Raw genomic sequence first — 8,923 nt, 5'->3', positions numbered from 1 at the left:
TCGCTAAAGGAGTATGTAGAGTTTGCCACAGTGACTGTGAGAGGAACTGGGCTGAACTCTCCTGGCATGTTATCTGAGTGTCTATTTGGCCAATTTCTACTCATTCCACCTGATTCTGAAGCCTGGTAGAGGCTTGTCACTTCTAGTGAAGAGAACATTGAACATTTAGGCTAACTGGTCGATGCTTTTGTTTTAAAACGTTTTTAAGGCTTTGGATGGTATGCATCATGAATACATTTTTTAAATTAATTATGTACATTTCAAATGGCAAAGGATTTGTGTTACTTCTAGTCACAATTTTTGATTAGAAAATTACGTAATTGACTATACTTTGGTTTTGACATTAGGCTTTGAATGCTAATCATGATTTACATATTAAATACACTGCATTTAAATGGTAAAGGCTAAATCATGTTGCTTGTTACAACTCAAAAGAACATTGAACTGAGTCATAATTGGCTGACTGTTGGAATTTGGTTTCAACCCTCTAAGGCTTTGAATGCTACCAACCTACCCAACACTAAAAGCATCCACAATAGTACCAACCCACTCATCCTGGGGAGCACCCATGGTACCAACCCACCCATCCTCAAGAGCTCCAATAATGGTACCAACCCACCCATCCTCAAGAGCACAAATAATGGTACCAACCCACCCATCCTCAAGAGCACCAATAATGGTACCAACCCACCCATCCTTGGAAGCACTCACAATGGTACCAGCCCCCCTTGGTGGCGTCGGGTAGCGTAGTGGTAGATCATTCGACTGTGAACCGGGAGACCCGGGTTCGAACCCGAGTCGTACCCGGGACATGTCTGAACATGCGCCCGACGTTGTGTCCTTGGAAAGGCACTTTACACGACTTTCCTCACTCCACCCAGGAGTGAATTGGGTACCTAATTTTGGTTAGGGAAAGCCGTATTGAGGTCACCTTGTGGCGCCGAATGGCAGCCGCACAGACCCTTGCGACAGTTCCACAAAAATTGTGGAGAAAAAGTATGTGTATCATGTGTATTACTTGTTTGTTGTGATTTGTATTGATTGTTATGTGATACCCTGCATCAATTCAGCCGTCAAATGCTGCGATTACACGGGTACTGTTTGGACAATAAAAACCACCTGGCCTTGAAAGCACCAATGGTACCACACACTACTAATTTTTCCTTTTGATCTGATGTATGACCAAAATATCAGTTCATATTACATATCATATATTGTCAGAGAGCAGACAGTTACATGTGTGTACTTAATTCAAATTTCACAAATGATTGCATTTTGCATATTTTGATGAGAAAAAAGTTTAATTGCCCACTCTGTATGATGTGGTAGTGATTACTGTACAGGAACATAATTCACAGTTGTCAGGTATGATGAACTTAAAGATTTTACTACAACTTTCAATGTTAAAGTTAAAGTTAAATGCAGTCTATGTTACAGGTTTTTAAAGAACTGTGATTATAACATTTGAGAATATAAAGTATATTAAACAATATGGCATTGCAAAGCTATTATAGCATAATTATATTATAGCATAATAAATTTTTGAAAACTGGCAAATGTTAACTTTTGGCACATACATTAATTTTACAGCAACATCACAAAAGTTTCAGATCAGTTACATCTTACAACTCATCACTTTCCACCTCAAGGACAAGGAGCATAATGTATTGATTTTTTTTCATAATGTTTAAATTTATTATAAATTATCATATGTTTACTGAAGTATAACAAGATTAGAACTATATTTGGTAAGCCTATGTGTTAAGTACTTCTATAATTTGTAATTTCTTTTATCTCCTAGATGTATCATTCTCATTTTGGGTTTTAATGGATTTTGACAAGTAATATCAGCTGCAGATTCTTGAAGTTGTTTGACTTAACAAATAAAACTGGATTGGATATACCCCTGAATTGAATTCTGTTGTTTTTCAAACAATAATATTACAGTGTAGAACATTACAGATTACGGTTATGAACTGGATGCCTTCAATGTTCAACTTATATACACAGTTTCAGGCAGTGAATATACTAGACAGATTCATAAGCTTTTGTCCCAGTTCTTTGTTTTCACCTTGCCCTTTTACTACTTCTTTACTTTAAAATTATGAATTAGTTAAGGGATCTTGATCCAGCTTTAGCTCACTGAAGAGCTAATCTCCCACTGGTCATGACAAGAAGACAGATGCTATGTACAGTATTTACAGGTTCATTGTACTGTGGAAATTCCCCGAGCTCTTTTTGACAAGCACAATGAACAGTGGACCATGGCTTAACGTCCCATCCTATATACATGTACAGAGAGTGAGGGAGAGAGAGGGAGAGGGAGGGAGAGAGATATATTTATTTAGTAAGATAGATATACATGTAGATAGACATAGATATATAGCAGAAGATATACATCCGTGAATAGTTTCATCAGGTTGGTAAGACACTGAGTAAAGAGACTCTTTTTACACAACCAAGTCTTTTATTCAGCTGACATTTCAATGACTATCGACGTCTGTCACCCTCCTCAGGGCAATTCTGTTCTGACTGGTTCACATTGCGCAGAACCCTAAAGAATTTATTGCAACAGTTACAGTTAAATGCAGTCTATGTTACAAGTTTTTAAGGACTGTGGTCATGACAATATGGTGGTACCAATAGAAAATAAAGCTGAATCTAAAGCTACATGCTTGTATGATATTTTACCAAGTTACTTTTTGTACAATCTGTGCATATTAGAAATATTGGCTTCTTTTGTTATAACACTTATAAGTACAATTTAAATTCACTCAATGGTACCTTGCTATGACTGATTAGTATATCAAGTATTGAATAACTTCACTTTAAGCATTATATTTCATGTTCACAACAATATCACAAAACAGTCAGATCTGATATATTACAACTCAGTTTCCATTTCAAGAAGTAAAATTTCATATCATCTTAGAGTTACAACTTTAAGTTAAAATTAGTTTCAAGCAAAAAATTCCATTTCATTATACTTTAAACTGTTATATTCAAGTAATACTTGGATCTGTTTACATTAAAATGTTACTCAAGTCACTAGTAGTCAAGTTTTAAAATTAGAAATGTTTAAAATATGTTATAAAATGTTACTCAAATCACTAGTAGTCAAGTCTTAATATTAGAAATGTTTATACTGCCAAGCAGGTGCAAAAATGCAGCACACCTGTCAAACAACTATTAGAATCCTTTCTTGTTTGACCATGCTTTGAATTTATCATAAATAATCATAGTGTAAAGCTTTAAACAAAACAAATTATCATATGTAAAGCTTTAAATTCATTATAAACTGTGATATGGTAAATTAAGTATAATAAGATGGCAGCTATGTTTGGTAAGATTAACTTTAAGTGGTCCTAAAACTTATTTTCAGGATGTATTACATTAACTGTAACATCTATTTGTATTTTTAATGCCTATGATAATTTCATCAACTTCAAATCAAGTAATATCAGCTGCAAAAGATTCTTGTGTATGAAGTTGTTTGAATTAATAAATAAGAAACAAATTAATAGATAATATGCTCCTGAATTGAATTCTGTTGTTTTTGTCAACGTTTTTAAGCAATAAGATTACAGTGTAGAACTACAGTTAAGTACGTCAACAGTCAATGTCTTCTCAATGGCTTCTCAAGTTTAGGATCCTTAAGATCATTTGAACAACTTCTTGTTCCTTCTAATAACAGCAACACAACTTAGTAACAGTTCTCTTGTTGAACTTGTTACAGGTATTTAGTATTTACAGGTTCATTGTGCCAAAGAGGTTTAAAATCAAATAAAAATCAAATCAAATTGTATTTAACCTCCTTGATTGTACTGGGGAAATTCCCCTAGCTCTTTTTGATAAGCACTAAGTATTAACAATGAAAGACCACAGTTTAACGCCCCATCCTAGGGACTATGATTTTCCAGTAGCGTGCATGTCGGTTGAGCGACAACAGACGGGATTCGAACTCCCAACTTCTTGGTCCAGAGGCAGGGTTGCTAACCACTGTACTATGCACGCTACATTATGTAATTAGTGTGGCCTGAGGATGGAAATGTTGTCATCCTTTAAGCTTCTTGCAAATGTAGGGTAACTCATGGCAGCAGTTCTCATTATTCCACATTCCAGCTCTTGTCCTCTTGTTAAAAAGTTTCAAGTAACTCTGTGGGAAATATTACATGCAATTAAGAAGCCTTGCCCACCACAGTGCAATCCTTCCACAAATGTGATATAAATCTCAATGAATGATTTCACAGAAAGAAAAGAAACACCCACCATGGTGTACATAGCGCCACAGTCCTCCCTCTTTTGATGCAACCAGCGATTACTACTCGGCTGACCAGGCGACCAGTTTGTGTAGATGAGTCTTGCACCATCCGGCCAGTACCATCCCTTCTTGTTATGGAGTCCAATCCAGACCTGTTTGGCACGGCAACGATGCATTCTCATCATGTCATGTGATGATCCCATAGAAGCGGTCTCCTCTCCAATGCAGTTTAGACCTGTAATTTGCAACACAAATAAATTAGATTAAGGCCACACCAATTTAACTTGTTGGTTTTTAGAAAAAAATACGAAGGGGCAGGGCAAAATAAAAAAAAAAGAAACACCCATTCTGAAATGGCCTTCTGAAATATGTGGATTCTACAATTAAAAACAGTGTAAAATGATCAAAATATGATATTTGTCTTTTGGAGTCAAGACTTAAGATGATAACAGATATTTCCCTTATTATAATAAGGTCTATTTTTTTAATGATTTTTTTTTAAATTTTGTAAGCATCACTCAAAAGGTTGTTTACTGCCTACCTCTCTTGATGAGATCTTTAAGAAAGTTGTTTTCTTGATAACTCTGGATGGAAGCAAGGTCGGCACCATATTTTTCACATTCTTTTCTTGCCTTGACATAGGTGAGTTTTCCTTTCCCCAACTTGTAGCAGTGGTTATTGTACTCATGCCACCCACTTTTGCATGTACCTATAGAAACAATAACAAAAACCTCATGAAAATATGAAATATTAGTCTAAGAGTGAATTTCTTTCTGATTCTAATGATGAAAACAAGAATTTGGAGATCTCATACCTCCATGAGATATGTATCGTTTATGTAAAATTGTTACTGGGTGGATTTGTCTCATTTGAATTATTATGGAAGTAAGGTCGTAATTAACATAATCTTGTTTAATTTATGGTTTTCTAAACTCAAATTACAATTATATTTTGTGTATGGAAATCCTATCCTTCGGCATTACTACATTTAAACTTGTCCTCATTTATTATGCAAGTGACCTTTACATTAACATAATATATGCATAGTCATGTTAGCCTTTAAGTAACTTACACATGTTACAAGGTATAAAATTCCCATCATTCACTATTAAGAAATCACAAATTTCACATTAATTATGCAAATTAGGTCATTAAACAAAAAAGACTAGACACAATATTGTACGCAACAACATTTTGAAGCTTACCTGGTATCGGTGGAGAGACTTGACAGATGAACTTCCTGTCGGCTCGAGTACATGGTCCATCGTTCCATGTGTTAGAATAGTGGTCAGACACTTCTGGTCTGTACTCGGCACAGTCCTCGTCACCTTCGTTGTTGGGTTCTCCTGGACCCCAAGCTCTGAAGTCGCCCAGAGGAACGCCATTGTCCCACATCCAAACTCCCTCCTGGTGGCGATCAGTCAGTCCAAAACGGACGTATGCGCTGTTGTCGACGGCATTTTTCAGATCGATGAGGAAGTTGTTGGTTGCAGTGTCGCGGGGCATGGCAAGGGTTCCCCCGTCTGAAGAACACCTACTGACTGCACCATTGTAGGTTGCCCTGAAGTTGAAGGCCTTGTAGCACAGGCGATTAGACTGATGGTAATTGTACCCGTCTGGGCAACCTATTTCAGAATGAATAAGGCTATTATTTGAACTCTCACTTTGTTTTTTTCAACATATCGCATTAGATTTGGAGTCTGTAGAAGATGTCATCCATAAAATTTACTTGCTGTGGTCTAACCTTCATATACCCTGTACATACCAGTGTAGATAAGGTGCAAAATTATACATATTACATACGTACACAAATATATCTGCACAGCTCCAGTTTACCTGTTACTGATGGCCTTATGATGACTGGATTTGGTGGGAGTACAGCATGGCCACCAATGTCTGTGAACAACTTAGTTGACTCTCCTTCAGATGCCAAGATGTGCAGAGTTGAGAAGCCAACTGTTGAGGTGTCTCCCTCCTCCAATATCATCATTGATGAAGTAGCAGAGCTCTTGAGCTGCGAAGATGAGGAGGTTAAAGTTAGATATTGAGGGCTGGAAATACTGGGTGCATGTGCACCCATTAGTGCACCCAAATTTGGAGCAGTGCACCCAAATATTTTCTTAGGTTTTCATATGTAAAGATGCTATATGTATAGTAGTATACAGCATAACATGTGTCAGAACACAAGTGTCAGAAAAATAATGTAGTTGTTACAGTAGTACTTTTTAGAAATGAAACATAGTTTTTACTTACATTCTACTTCTTTTTTTTATATGGTGCACCCAAAACATTTTTTGTGCTCCCAATTTTTTAGGTTGGTTTCACGAGTGCACCTATTCCCAAAAGTGAATTTCAAGGTTTTTTCAAACAATCCCAAGATTTTTTAAAACAATCTCAAGATTTTTACAATTTCAAATAGTACAAAATAATATAAAGTACAGAAGTTGGGTATGCAACTGTTGAGCTGTCTTCCTCATATAATATCATCTTTGGTGAAGTAGCAGAGACCTGGAGCTGCAGTGTTGAGGACAAAGCAGATGTTGAGAAGGCAACAGTTGACTGAGAGCTGCTTTCCTCTGCAGACATGGTCATCCGGGGATTGTTGAACCAGAACTGAACCTCGGGCTTTGATTCTGGGGAGACTGAAGTCGGGTTGACCTGAGCGTTGTTCTCCTTGTAGAAATTCCCTAACGAGGGGTGATTTGTTACATTGTGTGCTTCCTGTAAAGAAGTGCACATCATTAAGAAATGTTTATTGTCTTATCACCAAGTGTGATCTGACTCATAAACCATTTACTTGGTAGATGTAGCTATAGCTGGCTAGACAAGATGTTCCTGTAAACTCCTCAGGGTTGGTCATTGATTCTTAATCATTCTGCAAAGCTGTAATGCGCACAGGTATATAGATACACAATTACCTGCACAAGACAAAAGTTCCTGCACCAGGTGCACTTACATTTCAAGAGGATTTTAGATCATCTTGGAAAATGTCTAGAAACTACTTAAAGCTTGTTTGCAATTTTGCAAGCAGGTATGTAGTAACAACAGTGATTTAAAACAGGTACTGTAAAAGAAAACAGTTATACACTTGCAAAACCCAGTACAAGGACAGTACAGTAACTGCAGATACACATTTAGCATAAGGCAATGCTGTAACTGTACAATCATTTACTTACACAATGGTTCTACCTCCCTACACTAGCCTGCATGCATTATATCATTGGTGATATTTTGAGCCCAGAAAATAAGTAAAGGTTTGCTTACCATGCTTCCAGGTGTGAAGAAAGTTGACAGTATAATTTTACCGATGAAGACAGACGAAATCACCAGGAGCCCACAGCCAAGAATAAACAGGCAAACCTGAAAGGATTTTGCCTTGGTCCACTTCACTGTAGCAGGTTCTGAGATAAAATATAAAACAAAATGTAGAACAAGTCTTACAATTGCAAAGAAAACCACTGAAATCATTGGAAGACCTCACAGGCTTTATAGGTAACTTAGTATTTCAGTGTTAAATATAACTGGGTGCCTCATGCCTTTGAAGCTGGTGTGTTACATCAAAGGGCAATTATACCAGCTGTTAAGATAATGAATCTGATACAGAATTAATATAATATGGACATACTTCCAGCTCTACGTTTCTCTTGCTTTTTCTTTCTGTCTGTCTTCTCCTGTTGTGTCTCCTCTTCTATGTGGTCTCCAGCATCAAGATGGCCAGATGGGGCCTCACTAGGACTATCACCCTGTGAGCCATGGTTTTGATCGACCTCTTCAAATGTTTGGTCCGTGTCTTCAGACTCTTTGTCTACTGGTGCAAGTTTTAAAAATTACAATTACACAACAGTATTTTGTGAAATTGCAAGGCTCGGGGTATCATTTTAGTTATTATTTTACAAAAGAGAGCATGTGTCAAGAATTGTTCCCACCCTTTCTTGCTTAAAGATTCACAGTCAAATATGAGATCAAACAACTATCAGTAGTTCTTAACTTACAACACTGACAGCTATTGGTAGATTGAGTTTTTTTTTTCCAAAATGGTAAAATGATAAAGAAAAATACAGATGCCACTGACACATTCACTGTATTTGGTTCTATCACAGGATGCAATGTTTCTAATTTCCCAGAGTCTTTCACTTGCCCACCCTCTCCATCCATGAACTAAACACCAAGGAATCAAACTGACTCCATGTGTGTCCTGATAAGTAAGCTTGCTCAATAACATAAACAACAGTTGTATTCACCAGACTAATTCAAACTATATGTATAATGAAAACTGAACACCCACACAGATTTTGCATCCATAGCGTACCAGGCATTGTGTATAATTATATTTCAGTCCATACCATGGTATGGATGAAATATATTGTGTTCTCTCATGTTTCTTCTCCTTCTCCTTCTCCTCCTCCTGCCAAACAGTCAAAGGGATTCAACTCCGCCATCATTCAGCCAAATGACTTGAAATTTGGCATGGAGGTAGAGTGGGTCAATACCCCCAGGCGTTTTTTTCATTTTTTTGATACATGCCTTTAAAAAATTTTTATGAAGGTTTTTTGGGCCATTTTTTGCCAAAAAATGGATTTTTGGATCCTGAGCCCTGGTTTAACAACCAAATGATCTGAAATTTGGTATAAGGGTACCTTGAACATGTGTCTACAGAATAGC

The sequence above is a fragment of the Branchiostoma belcheri genome, unplaced genomic scaffold (assembly GCF_001625305.1).
Source record: "Branchiostoma belcheri isolate BF01 breed outbred unplaced genomic scaffold, Haploidv18h27 scaffold97, whole genome shotgun sequence".
In the NCBI taxonomy this organism is placed as follows: domain Eukaryota; kingdom Metazoa; phylum Chordata; class Leptocardii; order Amphioxiformes; family Branchiostomatidae; genus Branchiostoma; species Branchiostoma belcheri.
The sequence above is the reverse complement of the archived record's forward strand: the minus strand, read 5'-3'. Positions refer to the sequence as shown.